Raw genomic sequence first — 19,275 nt, forward strand, 5'->3', positions numbered from 1 at the left:
GGTTTCAAACTAAGTGCACTTTGTTCAAATTGTGGAAGTCGTAAAACCCAATTAGTGGTCATGCTTTTTCGTAAAACAACAAAACAACTCAATAAATATCTCTTTCCAGGAGCCTGTCAAAAACCTTTACTATTGGTTTAGAAACAAGATAAGATTTGGTTTCAAACTAAACAGTAATTATTTAAAGGGTGAAAATTCTTGGTCAATTGCAAATTTTTCTCCTCTCATAAAAATGAAAATAAAATGTTCATTGGAGAGACATGAATTTAACTGTTAGATGTATAAAAGTTCCTTAGCATTAATTTATTAATCCACATTTCCTTCCTGACTCTTGCCACTATAAAAACAACTTTTATTTCTCTCAATCCAGAAATTCCTGAACATTATGCAATTCCAAGCCAAATAATTACCTTTGGTTGAGTAGATTTATTTGGTACTGTAACAAGGCCAAATTTATAATTTCCGTATGCTAACACCATTTAGTCTTCTTTCTTTTCCATATTTTCCAAAGCTTTCCATCTTTGTAGCACATAGTAAGAGAAATATAGTACTGGGTGCAGTCAGTTCTGCAATAAGGCCACATATGCATTTCTAAAAATCACCTCACTCTGCAAAATAGTCAATAAAAACCACAGAGCTTATGGGGAAAATGGATTAGAGATAAAACGTGCCAAAACTTTGTCAGAGACACATTAAAAAAGATAACTGAATAAAAATTATAGCACAGTTTTACTCATGCTAAATGATCTAGAAATATATAAATATGACTCTCTCTCTATGTCTCTCTCTCTGTATATATATACACATACACTTTCCGTTGAAAAAGATCTGAAATTTGCTTTTGGAAGTGGCTGTCAAAAAGGTTGCAGGTTGTTAGTTATTGTGAAGGAAGGTTATCTGACATTGATAGAAAATTGTAACACCAGAAGTAAATTGGTGTAGCTTATAACACATGCAGTGAATTGAGAGAGCTGGTAGATGGTTGAAGTTTGTGTGTGTGCATGCGTGTGTGCATGTTTTGTATACACCTACATTGCTTGATTCATGTACATACAGTTTTCTGGGTTCACCTAAGGTTTCTTGAAGATGGTATCACATATTAGCAAACATGAAATTCGTGTTATGTTCAAATTATTCCCTAATATATCCATCCAGTTAGAACAAATTCTTGTTTTCAAAACAAGCATTATAGCAGAACTGACTGTATTTCATGGTAAACCACCACAAAGAATAGTGAGTTCCAGCACTGAAATGCATTAAAAACCACCTAGAAAACTTCTAAAACCATGAAACCCTGAGCCTTACCCCCAGAGATTCTGATTCAATTAGTCTTTGAAAATGGGGGAAAAGAAAACCTTTTTAAGTGGAAGAACAAAGAAAGAGAAACTTCTTGCTCAATAGGTTTAATTCAGATACATAGTTATTGGTTTCTTACTGTATGTGCCTACATTGAGGGGTACGAGTGGAGAAAATGAAGTCTCTCTTAGTCTTCTGCTTGTGACCAAATATCTATCCATATAAAAAGATGATATAAAACAATTTTATCCAATATTGAATTATTACACAAAGACTTGATGCAATGAATATATCAGAGAATTGAGGAATTGGATGGTGGTCTCAGAGCGAGTGGAACCTGAGCTGGGCCTAATGGCTGGAAAGGATTTGAACAGATGCTTATTCTAGGGCCGGAGGAGAGCATGAGCACTTCAGAGAGGGAAGTAAAGAGTAAAGAAGGCACTCATGGGAGACCATGCAGAGAGCAGCCTAACCAAAGCGGAGGCCATGCTGGCCGTAGAAGGAGAGTAGGTCAGATTCTGGAAGGCCTAGCATACCCAGTGGGGGTGATGGGGCTGGATCTGATATGTGACAGTAAAGATAATAAATACTGCTTACTGCACAGCTTTCTGTTTTGGAGAACAATGGTTAGTCCTATGAAGGAAACCAAAGACTCAGAGAAATGTGGAGAGGATGACAGGGTGGAGTGAAGGGGCTATCTGTTAGGAAGGCACTGCCCAGGCTCTTGGATGACTATCTTGCTGTGATTCCAGTATCCAGGCATGAACCCTAGGCAGAAATAGCTCAGCCCTGAGCCACTCATTTAAAGGTAAATTTTATTGCTATGGATTTCTCCCTCCTGGTAAATGTTACAAGTCAATGGCTCAATGGTTGGTGGTTCCATTATAGCCCTTCGTATTAGTCCATTTTGCATTGCTATAAAGGAATTACTGAGACTGGGTAATTTGTAAAGAATAGAGGTTTATTTGGCTCACGCTTCCACAGGCTGTACAAGCATGGTGCCAGCACTGCTGGGCTTCTGGTGAGGCCTCAGGAAGCTTGGCATAAGGGATGGGGAGCAGGTGTATCTCATAGTGAGAGAGGAAATGAGAGCGAAGGAGGCACCAGGTGTTTTTTAACAATCAGTTTGCATGTGAACTAATAGAGTGAGAATTCACTCATTACTATGGGGAGGGCACCAAGCTATTTGTGAGGGACCCATCCCTATGGCCCAAACACCTCCCATTAGGGCCCACCTCCAATGCTGGGGATCACATTTCAACCTGTGACTTGGAGGGGACGAACATCTAAACGATATCATTCTTTAAAAATAAATCCATTTTTACGTGCATACTGTGGCCAGGTGGTATTTTGTCATCTCTTCACCCATTTCATTCATTCCATTGGCAGATCTGGCTGAAAGTTTGTATTGCAAACGGAAGGGGCAGCTTTTACATAGGTTTGTTTTTACAATCCAGCTGTTTGAGAGATAGCAATCTGCCTGGGGAGTGGAGAACTGGTTTTCAGAGTTATAGGACCTTGGGGAAACAGTCACTGAGTGGCACCCCTGAAAGAGGCAGCAGGAGAAAGGAGCTCTCATTCTGCCCAATTCCCACAACTTCCTCTGGGAGGCGGCCTGTGAAGATTTAACAGCCCTCAGTGCAGGATGTGATGAGATGGCAAAGAAAAGACTAGCCGATAAAACAAATGAAGAATGTTGAAGCTCATTAAACAAGAAACAATCAAGCATGTACAGAAGAGTGCCACCCTTCTATATGATACGGATATTTTAAGACAGTGGATAGAACCTTTTTTCAGACACATAAATGGGGTATGGAAGTCAGGGAGTAAAGACAATGAACATCTACACCTTTGGGCCTGGGGACTTTTGGGGAGAGTTGGCTGGATTGGGGCTTGATTCTGTGATGCCGTCATACATAAGCGGTGTAGGCCAATGGAAAGAAGCTAGGTTTTGGAGGGTCAGGTGTATCTGTCATTTCAGTTCTGTCCTTTCCACTTTCCAGTGGGTGACTTGGGCAAGGTATTTAGGCTCTTGGAGCCTAATATTTAGTCTAAATGCTCATCTATAAAATGATAACATAAAACACACCTTATGGTATGGTTTAGAGTAAAGAAGCTATCTATGAAAGCACCTGCCTTCATGTCTAACACATGGTAGATACCTGAGAAATGTTAGTCCCCCTTCCCCATCTGTCTGTTTTTCTGAGGATGAGGGGATGGTGGTAGTACTAGAGAAGTGGAATCAAGGACTTACGTATTAAGACTTTTATTAGGCTCGAGAGCAAGAGTTAGAAGAAACCTCCAAATGTCCTTCTAGTGATTAGGACTGGTTCAGGATAGGAAAAGGGAATTTCAGAGCAAGGATCTGCTCCAGGAAAAAAAAAAATATAGATAGATAGCTGGGTCTTGAACCTGGTTCAAGAGAATGAGCCTTATATGGGATAATATTAATTTTCAGAGGAACCAATTGTGGAGAAGACAAATTCCATTCTTGAATGACTTTAGTAACTTAATTGTTCAATGCAAAGCAAGTTCTGGGGGAGATTAGTGGTAAGAGCTCTCTCTCTGAATGCTAAAATTCTAGCTGGAGTGATGTCCTTACAGTTGTATTAAAATTAAGAAGATAAGCCTTTGGGATAGGTAATATGACCTATGCCTGAAGACATTCAACATCTCCATCTTGGTTTCTCTATCTATAAAATTATATTTAAAGTATGAACCCTTCCCATATGTTGTTATGGGATGAATTATGTCTCTTCCTAAAACTGTATGTTGAAGTTCTTATTCCCACCGCTTTAGAATGTGCCTACATTTGGAGATGGGGCCTTTAAAGAGGGAATTAGATTAAAGTGAAGCTGTTAGGGTGTGCTTTTATCCAATGTAATTGATGTCCTTATTAGAAGAGGAGATTAGGAGACAGATAAGCACAGGGGGAAGACCATGTGAAGACACAGGGAGAAAACAGCCGTCTACAAGCCACGGAGTGAGACCTTAGAAGATGTCAACCCTGCCAACACCTTGATCTTGGACTTCCAGCCTCTAGAATTATGAGAGAATACATTTATGGTTTTTTTTTTTTGAGACAGAGTTTAGCTCTTGTTACCCAGGCTGGAGTGCAACGACACAATCTTGGCTCACTGCAACCTCCGCCTCCTGGGTTCAGGCAATTCTTTTTCCTCAGCCTCGCAAGTAGCTGAGATTACAGGCACCTGCCACCACACCTGGCTAATTTTTGTATTTTTAGTAGAGACAGGGTTTCACCACGTTGGCCAAGCTGGCCTCGAACTCCTGACCTCTGATGATCTGCCCACCTCGGCCTCCCAAAGTGCTAGGATTACAGGCGTGAGCCACCACACCCAGTCAACAAATTTATGTTTTAAGCTATCCAGCCTGTGGTACTTTGTTATGGCTAACGTAGCAAGCTAATATACATGCCTAGAGATGTTTTTGGATGAATGAAATGCTTCATGAGAGTATGTATTTATTTATTGGAACAAAAGGTGGATACAACGCATTATTATCATTACAAGTCTGCACAGACAAGCTTTTTATTCTTAGCTCCACTGTAGAGTCTTTTATTTCCATTTTCGAAATAATATGCCAATAATAGGGTGGATTTTATTTCAGGCAATTCCAATCTAAATATTTGTTGAAGTTAGCTATTTGCAAAGAGCATCACAGCAGCTAGTATAGTGTAGTAGTTATAAAGACAAACATGATGCAGTGTTGTACTGCAAGGAGTTTGTTGTGAAAATGGCCATCCGTTTATATTCTCAAAGCAACTATCTTGAAGAAACCAATTACAGTGGATGTGGTGAGGCACTACCATGACCTTCCTTTCAGGATCAAGTCACTCATTCCCCCAGCTGCCAGGAGTGTTGCTGGCTAATGGCTTACAGCTGTTCTCAAGCTGCTAATAAAGACATGCCCAAGACTGGGTAATTTATAAAGGAAAGAGGTTTAATTGACTCACAGTTCAGCATGGCTGGGGAGGCCTCACAATCATGGCTGAAGGCAAAGGCACGTCTTACATGGTGGCAGGCAAGAGAGCTTGTGTAGGGGAACATCCCTTTATAAAACCAGCAGATCTCATGAGACTTATTCACTATCATGGGAACAGCACTGGAAAGAACCACCCCATGATTAAATTACCTCCCACTGGGTCCCTCCCACAACACGTGAGAATTATGAGAGCTACAATTCAAGATGAGATTTGGGTGGGGACAAACCACATCACACCCTAAGCATTGTCCTCCAAGAACTGAAGTAAACCGCCTCTCCCTATATCATGCAAAGGTCAGCTTGCATGCAATGATTGAATGACATTAACCATAAAGGCCTTGCTCAATTTGGAACATTTCTGAAGGACCACCCAGCTCCAGAGCTTCCTGTGGGATCAGCAGAGGCCACTGTTCATTGCTTCATAGTTCAACTCTTCCTTCTTCCCCATTTGGCTGCTTTCATTCCCCCTCAGAAATATTCCCCAATAAACTTTATGCAAACAAACCTCCATCTCAGATTTTGCTCTTCAGGGAATGTGAACAAGGATGCCATTCATAGAAAACTATTTTTATTGGTATACTAATGATATTCTTTGCTCAGAGTAAGTGGAAGTAATTGATAGTCTGAATGTTTTGCACGATAGACTGTATGTTTATGAAAATTTTCTGACATTAGAGAACATGTGCTCAATGGAAGTAGGGCTCACTTAAAAAAAAATAAGCCACATAGCAGCCAAATAAATCTGGGATCCAAATATTTTGAGTTACTAAGCCATTATTAGAGAGCTGCCCATCAGTGACCTTGCAGGCTGCTGGAACTATGTAAAGAGAAAACACAGGGCTGAGTGTGGCTACCCAGGATAAATGGACCCTGAGATATGATTGTTCATCCCAGGAATGGGCCACCCATTTCCAAAGGAGCTCTGATATTAGTGTACAAGCAGTCTATATTCTAGTGTTCTTGGTTTTCAGAGTGATTTATCGTAAAGAAATCAGGAAATAAATCAGGCTCTGGAATATGTTCTGAGCTCTGAGAACACCTGAGTGCCACCAGTCTTGTAAGTCATAACTCTTCTGTCCATCTCTTTCTTCACCTGTCACCATGGACGGAGTGGAAAAATGGGCTGCAATCAATCCTGAATCTCCAAGTCCCTGATCTGCTGTTGTCACAAAGAAAAACTGCAGAAGGGCTGTTTCAATCATGTCTCTTTTTCACAAGGACTTCTTAGTGCAATAATATTCCTATGAGGAAGTCAGTCTTGGTGAACGGGGCTGGACCATGCACCTGGGATCCACAAGAACACCTTTGTCTTTCTGGGGTAAGGTCACATGTCTTTCTTGGTTTATTTCCTCTCTAATCTTCGTTCTCTGTTTTTCAAAGAAAAGTGTTTCAAATATAAGTGGATCTCACACTGAAGCAGTGGCTTAAGCTGCAGACTCAAGGTTTCCTGCTTAAGGTTTCCTACTGCAGTCTACTTGAGTCACCTCGGAATCATGCTCTCTGCCTAGAATCTTCACCTTAGCCCTTACCTCCTAGCTTCTGCACTGTTATAATGAGGCCTTTTACTTACCAGCTCAGCTTCGCCCATTTTTGAGCCAATGCCTATAATTTGGAAAGCATGCTCAGAGTTTCATGCACAGCAGTGATTAGGACCTGGGATTTGCTACCATCAACCTGGTTTAGGTGAGATGAAGATGAGCCAGGGGTTCTGGGTGTCTTCAGCCTGTTGTTATTTCCTTTATCTCTTGTATTGGCAGGGTCTGGTTTACTAAACAGCTATCATGCTGTGGTTAGTGTCCTGATCTGAGTTGTACTTTGTAAGACCAGAGCTCTCACACCTCCTTTGGGCAGCTTCATTCTTGGATGCTGTCCCATGCTCTGGCTGGACCTTACTCCATTGGTCAGCTCCCTGAGATCACTTGTCACCACCTACTCCTGGTCTGGCTGCTGTACCCTGTGAAGTATCCTAGACCCCTTAGGCAGTGCTCATGGCCCAGTGAAGCCCTGGCTACTCAGCCTCTCTGGGCTCTGGGAGGTGGGCAGCTGCTCACTCCACACAGGACCAGTCCTCTAGGCAAGTGGGCTCAGTCCAGCTTCCTGTCCATTCCCATAAGCTTCCTCTGTTGAGGTCTCAGAAGACTTCAAGGAAGAGCTGCTTCTTTCTTCCATCCCCTGCCTTGCCATCCCCTGCTGCTGCTGTCCAGCCCTGTCACCAAAGGGAGCTAAGTGGAGAAGACCTGCATGTAAAAAGTCCCCCCAATAGTGTTAAACAAACCAATTATTTCATTTAATTTTTTATGTTTTAATCAATGTGTATATGAGGGTCTCCAATATGTAATGATTCTGCTTAGACCCCAGTCTCTGAAGAAATGTTTTTCCCCAGTGAAGGTCACTTCATCTTAAACTTCAGGATCAACCTTGCCTTAGGCTTTAGGACTGATTTTGACCTTAATCAGAAGGAAGTATAAGAAGTCTTTTTCATTATGAGCTGAGTGATTCAATATCTAATGAAACTCCTTGCTTATTTTTTGATCATGTGTCCCAGTTGTAACAGGGCTTCCACCATTCTCCTGGAACCAACTTTCCATATTGTACCAGCCCTAATAGTGACTCTGTGCCATGTATTGATCCTCCTTTCTGATTTTAAGTCCATATAAATCTGGGCCTTCACTTTGCTCCAGTCTTTCTTTTTCCCCAAGGACTGATTCCCAGATCCCTCCCTGACTTGAGTAGGAGTCTGCTCCCAGATACCTTAATCACATACTTGCCCACTTACAAGGAAACCCTTCTTATCTCCTACAGGAGTTCCTTTTTGTGTGATATTTGCTTGAAATGCCATCTATTTCTTATTGTATATTTTAAAATACATTTAATGATGCAACATTTATTGAGCATCTTCGCTAGACTTTTAATTGTGAACAAAACTCAGTCCCTGTCTTCAAAGAGCTTATAGTCTACAGAAGGAGAGGGACATATAGGAAATATGAGGAGTAGATAACTGAAAAACATTATTTAACTTGCCAATTTTATCTGCACAGGAATCCTGTGAGGAGACATTATTATCTCCACTTTAATAGAAGTGGAAAGTGAGACTCAGATAGGTGAAGTCGGTTGGTCTGGGTCACATAGAAAGAGGCAGAGTTAAGTTTAAAACTTTGCTGTCCTAAGCCTAAAGAGGCAGAGTTAGGTTTAAAACTTTGCTGTCCTAAGCCTAACCTTATGCAATGATGAGTCTAAGTACAGTTTGTCAATATACACAAAAACAATCTGCTGAATTTTGATTGGAATTAAATTGAATTTGTAGGAAGTTAATATCTTTGCAAGATTTTTGTCTTTAATTCATTAACATGGTTTACCCTTCCATCTTAGTCTTTTGGTCAATGGGTTTTCTTTAATTTCTCCACGTTTTGCAGTTTTCTCTGTGTCTTGTATATTTTTCACTTTTAGGTATTTGGTGTTTTTTGATATTTTTGTTATTTTAAAAGTATTCATTTTTAATTGTTTTTCTGTTATGTAGAAAAAAATCCCCTTCTTTGTGTATTGCTCCTACATCTAGCAGCCTTGCTAAATTTACTTATATTTTCTAATCTCTTATCTGTAGATTTTTCTATGTATACAATCAGTGTTAAATTAATAAAGACAGCCCTCTATTTTTGAATACTCGCATCTTTATTTTTCTTGTCCTACTATTCTTACGTCATTTAATTATCTGAATAAATAATGAATAATTAGGATGTCATAGGACATACTTTTCTCTGACTAATTTCTCAAGTTTCTGTTTTCTTTACTAGATTAAAACTGAGACTTGTTCAGCAATGACCCTTAACTACTCTACACTCTGCTGTCAGCCAGAGTTAGGAGTGGGTGCCAACAGAGTTGCTAAGAGTTAGATCTGTGTAGCTTTTGGAGAGCTTCCCTCTATGATTAATTTATGAGTAAGGGTTTCATTCTTTTCTCTGTAGCTCACAAAAGTCATGTCTTGTTAGTATTGCCTTGTATTTATTTCTTTATGCACAAACAACACCTTAAAAATGAGAGAGAGAGAGAGACTGAGTTTGTTAAAAAGCTTTTCCAAGCCTCATTGTCCTATTTTGCAACCAGTACCGCCATACTGCCTTGAGAACCTCTCTAGTGTCCCTACACTACTGTGAGGCTTATGGTGTCACTGTAGGAACTAGAAATTAAGTCATAATTAACTTTGGATAAATGAAACCCTTGCTTTATTCCTATGCTGAAAAGGCCAGCAGTTATTCCTATGTGGGAGAGGCTCAAAGTAGTAAGTACCCAGCTCCCAATTCAGAGAGCCATACTATTACTAATCTTAGTAAATACTTTACTTGAGCTTGGCTTTGGCTGGGTACCAAATGTGGATACCCCACCCCAAATGATAATCCTGATATTCACCCTTTAAGTTTTTCTTGTATTTTATTAGTGGAGCAATTGTGAAGAGGCCTAAGATTAAGATTCTTACACAGTATACATTGTATACTTCAGATTTTTAGATTTATGGTATTAGACATATACTCACCCAAATAACTTCTTGACTTCATGACTGGTATTTATTGCCCATTAAATATGGAAAAATGCACATAAACATCAACACTTATTTCTGTGAGGAAGAGGATAAAGGTTATAGATAGAAAATTGGGGCTAGTGACTGAGAATCAAAATTTAGGTTTTCTAACAAGAACAAAGCTTTCTCAAGTATATCATTTTTCACGTAGTACACTAATATGATTGCATAGTTTTGAGCAAGAAATTGAGGTATATGGCTTAGTAGTTCTATTTATCTGTCTATTTAGTAGACATTATCTGTATTTAGTAGACATATGGTCTCAAGCCATGTACTCATGTGTATAAGAAATAGAATTTTTAAAAATCTCAACTTAATTTTAAACCTTGCTTCACCTTTAGCAAAATTATATATATAGGTATAAATTGAGCCCATTCAGAATAAACTCATTTTCTCTAGCTTAATTTCAATCAGTTCAGGATTTGTCCTTGTTACTCACTCCCTCTGTTTTCTTCCTGAGATTCCATTTAAGTTCTAGGGGCTTCCACAGTTTTGTGTGTCAGCATAAAGGAGGTCTCAAATCTTGGGCTGCTGTTTCTATGAGGGCATCTGCCCTGGCTCTGTACCGTCTGGTCTTTGGGGATAGTCATCACTCTGTCCCAGCATCTGCTGAGATTTCTATGAGTATATCTAGACAAACGGCTTGTTTTACTTCTTTCTCCTCTTCTCTTTCTCCTAACTTCCATGTCCTTTTCTCAGGTGTGCGGAGAGGATACAGGTGGTATCTCATGTCTCTCTGAAGTCAGGGGAAACACAGTCAAGTTGCTTATCCTTCTCTGCCCCTAACAGCTCCCACAGCCTTTTTCCCTCTAAGCCGTCTGCCACTATAGTGTGTTGAATGTTTGTGAGTCCGTCTGCTATATTCCAAAATCCCGGGTAGGGGTGTGGACAAGTTTCCTCCTTTCTTGGTCCCCCAAACTTATCATCTGCTTTCTCCGTATGCTCTCTGCCAACCTGGGATCTAACCCCAGAGCTCAGGACCTGTCTTAGACACCTTCGCCAGTAGCAAATGATTTTCCTGCTTCTCCATGTCTTCTCTCCCCATAGCCAGGAAAATCCTAACATATTTTGTGAATGCCAAAACCCATTTTGAATCCGGAAAAAAAAATCTTCAAGTATTATTTTAAAACTTTTTGTCTTGTTCACAGACTAATATTTTCAAAATTAAAAAGCTAGGAATTGGATGTTTGAGCCTGGTAATGATGGTAGCTGGAATTAATGTCCACTTCATATCTATAAGCTCAAGTGGGGTGCAGGAGAAGCTCATGAAGTTAAATGGGATTTGTATGTGTGAAACACATTAATACCTCACATTTGTCTGAATATCAAATCATCTATCCATCCATCCATCCATTCATCCATCCTTTGAATACTCCAGAAAAAAATGTTCATGCTGTTTGACTTCAGCATGTCAGGACAGAGTACTAAAAAATCAAGACAAGTTAAAAGTTCCAGAACTTATGGTAGCAGTAGTAGACAAAGTAATGGCCCCTGAAGATAGACATGCCCTGAAACCTGAGATTATGTTAGGTTACATGGCAAAGGAGAATGAAGGTTGCAGATGAAATTGAATTCACTAATTAGCTGACTTTAACATAGGTAAGATTATCCTGGGTTATCCAGGTAGCCCCAATATAATTACAAGTGTTCTTATAAGTGCAAGAGGGAGGCAAGAGAGATATAAAGTTGCTTTGCTGCTGGCTTTGACATTGGAGGAAGGGGCTGTGAGCCCAGGAATGCATGTATCCATTAGAAACTGGAAAACGAAAGGAAAAGCATTCTTCCATGGAGCATCCAGAAGGAATGCAGCCCAGCTGACACCTTGGTTTTAGTCCAGTGAGGCCCACTTTTGATTTCTAACCTGCAAAACTGTAAGATAATACATTGTGATATTTTAAGCCAATAAGTTTTTGGTGATTTGTCACAGCAATGATAAAAAACTAATACAGTAGCTGTGACTATATAGTCATAAATAACTTATTAGGCAAATTAAAACTTGGCTAACAGGGCAGACACCACTGATTTTAATAAACACTTAGGCGCCACCTGGTGGTTGAAATCTTAGAGTGAGTGACAGCTGAAATGACATCTATCCAAAGCAGAAGTAAAATGCTCCAAGCATGACACTAAGCTTATTGTTTTTGGTTAAATGATTAAAAATAAAAGGTGGAAGGATTTATTTGGGTCACCAGATAATACAATGAAGAAAGAAGCTCAATTTGTAAACATTCAGGAATAAAGTATTTTATGGCAAGGACACATGACAGAAAACACGAAGCCGACAAGACCTGCTTAGGAATCATCATTTGCCAGTGATAGGTGGCTTGGGAGAACTTTCACTCCACCCAAACCTTACCTCACAAAGTCTATGAAATCTCCATTCTCTCCATATTAGTTAAGGACAATTACATTTTCTCAGCTGCTATATAAAGTATGATGCAAATGTAGCATTATTTTAACCAGAAAGCACCCCTAATCCTCTCCTATACACAATCTGGACCTGCTTGTGTACCCATGGCCATTCAAAAGTGCAAGATACCTCGCATCCATTACAACGGCTGCTGTGGAAGGAAAATAAAATCTCGGGACCCCTGAACTCTCCATGCCAAAGGGAAGAATTAAGTTTGGAAACTGAATGGTGCAAAACTGCCTCTTGTTTTGTTTCCAAATAGATAGCTGCAAAGCTGCAAGGCCACTTACCTCCTCAGGGGACCTCCCTCACAATTTGCTTACAATGAAATTCCTTGTGGGCTCCAAGATTTTTACTCTAAAACAGAAATTCTGTTGAATTTCACCCTGACGATGTAAATCAACAACTTATATTCATAGGTATGGGACAAGGACAAAATTGGAAGTCATCATTCTGCTTGCCTGAGACAAATGCATATTTGACTGCTGCTTCTACTCTGTGTTTACTTTATCTTATGTAGAAATGTAGATTCACTGAGAAGGCCACACAAATGTGTAGATGACTGTTTCTCCAGCCCCTCCTTTCACATGTAAAATGTGAATTCAGTGAACAGTGATCAAAGCCTCAAAAGAATGCAACCGATTACCACTTTTATCTACTGTCCTCCTTTTTCTTTCCTCTTTCCTCTACTGCCTGCTCTTTCCCCTTTAAATACGGAAGTCTCCAAACCTTCTTTGGCAAAAGTATGGGCTGCAGATCCAACTGTGGCTAGTGTCTCTTTTTCCCTTGTGCATCCTCAACCTTGGCAAAATAAACCTCGAAATTGATCTATACTTGCCTCAGTCATTTTTCCTTGATTTTACACCACTATAAAACAAAACATAAAATAACAAGTGTTGGCGAGAATACAGAGAAGTTGGAACCCTTGTGCATTGTTGGTGGGATTGTAAAATGGTGTAATTGCTGTGGAAAACAGTATGGGAATTTTTCAGTAAATTAAAAATAGGACATAGAACTACTATACAATCCAGCCATCCAATTTCTGGGTATATATCTGAAAAAATTGAAAGTGGGGTCTCATACCAATGCTGTTTACAACTGGTAAGAAGCAGCACACATGTGTGGAATATTTTTTATATATATACAATGCATATATAAATATGGAATATTATTCAATCCTAAAAGCGAGGAAAACATGTCACATGCTGCAACATAGATGAAACTTGAGAAAATTATCCTAAGTAAATTGAGCCAATCACAAAACACAAATACTACATAATATCACTTACATGAGGTCTAGAAAGTAGTTAGATTCATAGAATGGTGGTTACCAGAGAAGGGGGGAAAAGGGAACTGTTGAATGGATATATAGTTCCAGCACTAAAAGATGAAAAAGTTGTGGCGATCTCTTTCAAAACAACATAAATATGCTTAATACTGCCGAACTATACACTTAAACATGGTTAAGATAATAAATTTTATAATATGTGTTTATTACCATAATAAAATAAAATGTAAGGTAGTGGAGCATGCACAGGACAGAATGAAGGATGGTGAATCCCCTCTTCTAATGACCATATAGGCCTCTGGCTGAGGTGCCACGAACGTCCCTCTCCACTGAACAGGCAGGTTGAAGGCTGTGGCGTTTGAACAGGGTCAACATCTGTGAGCCTTCTTCAGATGGTCTCAAGAGCTGCCTCTCTTTTGCAATTTTTATATGACACAACTACTAAAGCATAGCTTTACCCTTCCATCTTCTAACCTGATTTTCTGCTATTCATTGAAAACGTTCAATTCTCCCATCAGCCATGAGTCACTTCCTCCTGGTATAAAGATGTGTTCACATTATCCCCAGATCTTCCCATCATATTTTTTCAGAACGTGTATAACTTTATGAAGCCTCTGAATATAAAACCTGAACTTCATCACATAACCTATTTTTAAGGAAACTTGATAATACTTGAGCCAACTTAATTCTTTTAGGCCTTTTACCTGCCTGCAATATTCCTTATGTTGATGCTCTAGAAGGATATTAAGCAGAGGTAGAGTGTGTGCATGAAATAAGACACTACAGGTTTGAATTCTGGTTCCACCATTTGCCTGCTGTGTGGGCTTGGATTCCCCAAATTAGTTTTAAGAACTGCCTGGTTGGTCCTTTGGATTCAGCTCTTACCCTCTTACAATTTAATTCTCAATACAATTGCCTAAGTGATGTCATAAAATTGATCCACATTTTGCCTTATGTTTGTGTTTTTGAAGTTGTGTTTAAAGAAATTCTTCTGTACCCCCAGCCTGTAAAGATGTTTCCCTAGATTGAGGTATTTATTCCATCTACGAACGTGGCTTTCAACGGGAGGGATGTTTAGCAGGGTCTGGAGACATTTTGATTGCAAAAATTTGGGTCATGGGTGGCGCTACTGTGTGGGGCAAAGAAAGAACAAGAATGTGCATTGTTAAGTAAAAAAAAAAAAACAAACAAGGAGCAGAGTTGTTGTATATAGTATAGAATATTTTGCATAAGAAAGAAAAAAGTTAGAGTAAACACATATGTACTTGTTTATTAAAAATATATCCACAGGAAGAATAAAGCAGAAAGTGGTAAATGTGGTTACCATTAGGAGCAGGGCAAAGTAGGGGTGAGGCATAGGTTGTACTGAACACACATGCTTATTAGTTTTCTATAGCACTATAAAAAATTGTCACAAATTTAGTAGCTTAAAGCAACACACATTTATTATATTACAGTTCTGGAGGTCAAAAGTTTAAAATGGGTCTCCCTGGGCTAAAATCCAAGTGTCAGCAGGGCTATGTCAGCGGGGCTATGTTCCTTTCTGGAGCTTCTAGGGCAGCATACACTTGCTTGCCTTGTCCGGCTTCCAGAGGCAGCCCACATGTCTTGGCACTGCTCTGCCATCTTCAAAGCCAGCAAGGATGCACTGAGTCCTTCTCACACTGAGTCATTTTGACCTCCTTTTCTGTAGTCAGTCTTCCTCTACCTCACTCTTCTGAGTACCTTTTCTACTTTTTTTTTTTTCCAGACAGAGTCTTGCTCTGTCGCCCAGGCTGGAGTGCAGTGGTGTGATCTCGGCTCACTGCGACCTCCACCTCCTGGATTCAAGCAATTCTCCTGCCTTGGCCTCTCGGGTAGCTGGGACTACAGGCACGCACTGCAATGCCTGGCTAATTTTTATATTTGTTGTAGAGACGAGGTTTCACCATATTGGCCAGGCTGGTCTTAAACCCCTGACCTCTTGATCCACCTGCCTCGGCCTCCCAAAGTGCTAGGATTACAGGAGTGAGCCACCGCGCCAGCCTCTACTTTTAAGGGTTCTTGTGATGACACTGGGCCTACCCAGATAATAAAAAATGACTTCTGCATGTCAAAATCCTTAATCACATCTACAAACTTTCTTTTCCAGGTAAGGTAACATAGTCACAGATTCTGGGGAGTAAGACATGGACATCTTGGGGGCTGGGGCAAGGTTTGGTCACTTTTCTTCTTTCCACAGCATGGAAATGATATTACAATGTTTTTACTTTTTAACCATGTAAAATGAACACATCAAGAAGAAACTAAACATGAAAATTAAATATTTTAACAACATTTTAGGCTGGGTACAGTGGCTCACGCCTGTAATCCCAGCACTTTGGGAGGCCAAGGTGGGACGATCACGAGGTCAGGAGATCAAGACCATCCTGGCTAACACAGTGAAACCCCATCTCTACTAAAAATTAAAAAAAAAAAAAAAAAAAAAAATTAGCAGGGAGTGGTGGCAGGCGCCTATAGTCCCAGCTACTCGGGAGGCTGAGGCAGAAGAATGCTGTGAGCCTGGGAGGCGGAGCTTGCAGTGAGCCGAGATAGCGCCACTGCACTCCAGTCTCAGCGATAGAGTGAGACTCCATCTCAAAAAAAAAAAAAAGAACATTTTATATGATTCTATGCACTTAGTCTTCAATACAACATATGAGGCAGTGCTGTTATGTATAGGAAACTAAAGGCCTTTGCTATTTCATAATTTGTCCAAATAGTAAAGCCAGTTGGTAGCAGAATTATGATTCAAACTCAGTTTGCTATAACTCTGGAATATTTCCCAAGGTCACTTTAAACTCACTAGCATTGAAACACCTAACTGGTGTTCTTTGCATTACTTCACGGCTGCCCACTGTCAGCTGTCATGGCCACCCAAGTCAAGTCTTTCCTTCACTGTGATCTGTTGTGTATATTAATAATAGTAAAATCTCCTGTACTGACAAACTGTTATGAAATGTCCTTTTCAAATTCTTTTAGAAGCTCCTTGCAGCTAGGAAAAATTAATGAGTTGCAATGTAAAATTTCCCATAGCTATGATCTAGTACCCAAGGGTCAGGGCTGGCTTTGCAGAGGATCAGCTCTGGTAACAGGTAGAAAGCCAGAGTTATTGAACATAGATATTGGTGGTGAGCAGCAGTGATGGTGGGAGTCTGTGGAAGTTCTCTTCCATTTGCTTCTATTTTCTCAGAGAAATAGAAGAAAGATCATTGGCTGAGAATAAGAATGGGGGAGGAAGTGTGGAACTTCAGAGGGGAAGAGAATGTGTGGAATAGTCACTTTGGAAAGTAGGGTATCTTATGACTGCTGGGCAGCATAAAGAGGCCACTTGATTTAGTGGTCACAAATTTAAAGAGATTGTAGGCAGAGAAGGTGCTGATTTGGATTTAACCAAGTTTATAGTTTGCCAAGGAATTGGGAGCAAATGAGAGAGGATAAAGGCATAAAGGGTGCATGCAAAGGTTGACTATGGATTTTCAGCTGTGTAAAGAGGGGAGTGAAACCATCAAGGAACTAAGGAACAGTGAACAGTAAAGGGATTTAAGGATTGATGAATGTTGGTTGTCAGTGTGGTGGAAAGACAATTGGCATAAGGCATTAGAGGGAATGAGCTGCAGTTAGGAGGCAGCTGGCAGAGAGTGGGATGTGCACACCTGAGGCTGTGAAGGGTGCGCAGCTGTATAAATGATGGTAATGATGAGGTCTTAGAGTATGACCATGGGGGTAGTCCAGGCTTTAAAAGTCTCAGTTACATGTATGTTGAAATGACTAAGGATTAACACCAAAATAGTATGAAGTGACAGTGAACCAAGAGTTCCCATGGAAAACAAGGAGGCAGAGGCAGAACTTGGGGGCAGCAGATGACAGTTACAGTGAAATTCAGAATTGAAGGAAAAAGAACAGCCCAAAAGCAGCAATGGAGGTTGTGGGCAGGCAAGGAGGACACTTAGTTCTTTCCAGGTCTGGGGGAAAATCAGCCACTGCTAGAGTGGGCTGCAGGGAATGTAATGTTGGATTTAGCCAAGTTTGTGGTTTGCCAAGGCAGTGGGAGCAAATGAGAGAGGGTTAAGGGCAAAAGGGTGCATGCAAAGGATTAACTATGGAGTTTCAGCTGCATAAGGAGGGGAGTGAAACCACCAAGAAGGGCAGGAGCAGTGGACAGCAACGAGATTTAAGAATCAATGAATCATGGGTGTCAGTGGGGTGGAAAGACTCCTGAGGATCTGATTTCAGTTTGAAGAACAAGAAAGTGAGAGAACATTCAGAGAAGAGATGACAATAAGGGGGATTTGTCCTCTGTGATTTGCTAGGAATCCAAATAGCACAATGGAAGGATCTCAGAACTGGGGGAAAGGTGGAAGAGATGGACAGAATGGGGATGAGCAGAACTTCACAATGTGGGAGATGAGGGGTGGCCTTGCACTTTGGGGCTTTTGAGGTGGTTTTCATAAACAGGAATAAAGTGAATAATGTGGATCCAAAGGAGAGGGTGAGGTGAGGCTCTGACTAGAGGGGGCCAGAGAGGGTGAGTTTCTAGAGTCCCCTCTTTACACTGATGCTGGGGGTAGGTAGGGTTGTAGGTCAACGGATGGTGTGTTCTTACACCAAGTATACTAGTTCTCTCTTCTTCTGCGGGGCAGTGGGGCTTACCCCAAGGGTGTCTGTTTCCCTTGACCCCATTATTGATGTCTTGGGAGATCTCTGGAGAAGCAGGTTGGTTGCACCTGTCTTTATTCAGAATGATGGGGGTTGAGGGCATCATCTTGTTTCTACAATAGAAAAGTATGAAATTCAAATAGCAACCCTCCAGGAAACAGTTGAGTTCCCTTAGAAAGGGCAAACCTAACTGACGGCATCTGCAGAAAAAGACAAACATTTGCATTACCGTCATAGGAAGCATTCAGAGGCACTGAGGACAATAGAATCGTGGGTTCTTTCAGTAAATTGATACTCATTGCATATCTACTATGTGCCTACACTGTTCAGGGTGCCACAGGACATGCAACAAGGCAGTGAGACACAGTGTGTGTCCTTCAAGCAGACTCAGTTAAAAAACAGTGGAAAGTATTAGATATAAAGCCAATGCTATCCCAAGGAACACAGGCTATGGCGGAAGCTGTTGAAACCTATCTTCTGTTGCTCTAGAATTTGATTTTCATAAAGCATTAGCAAATCAAAAGCCAAAACCAAAACTGCAAACACAGAGATTGATTTGTTTCCTTGTATTGTTTTCTTGTAGGTACCTTGGATTTTTTAATTTATTACTTTTTAAATCCAGATTACATATATGCTGCAATCAGAAATGCCAGCATCCCATGATGGAAATTTTCTTTGCATTCTTGAGAGGACTGTATTGAGAATTGAGTATCTATATTTTATATTTCATTTCATTGATAATTGGAAATAGCTGAGAAGTGATAGATCAAGGATTTGAATTCATTGATTCTAAAGCCCATATGACCATATGATTTTACCTCTTATGCGATCTTTTTCTTTCCATCTAGGACTCGCCCTGTCCTGCCTTCTCTCTTGGTACCAGTTATACTGCTGAATCACTATCAGTGATAGGGGCTCATGTGGGTGGGTCATCCAGAAATGATTGTCCTATTTTAAGAACAAATTAAAAGTTGCCTCAGTTGGTGGTGTCTAACTCTTCAACTTAAAAGAGAGAAAATATTAATAGGA

Source organism: Pongo pygmaeus, chromosome 5 (assembly GCF_028885625.2).
Source record: "Pongo pygmaeus isolate AG05252 chromosome 5, NHGRI_mPonPyg2-v2.0_pri, whole genome shotgun sequence".
Taxonomy (NCBI): Eukaryota; Metazoa; Chordata; class Mammalia; order Primates; family Hominidae; genus Pongo; species Pongo pygmaeus.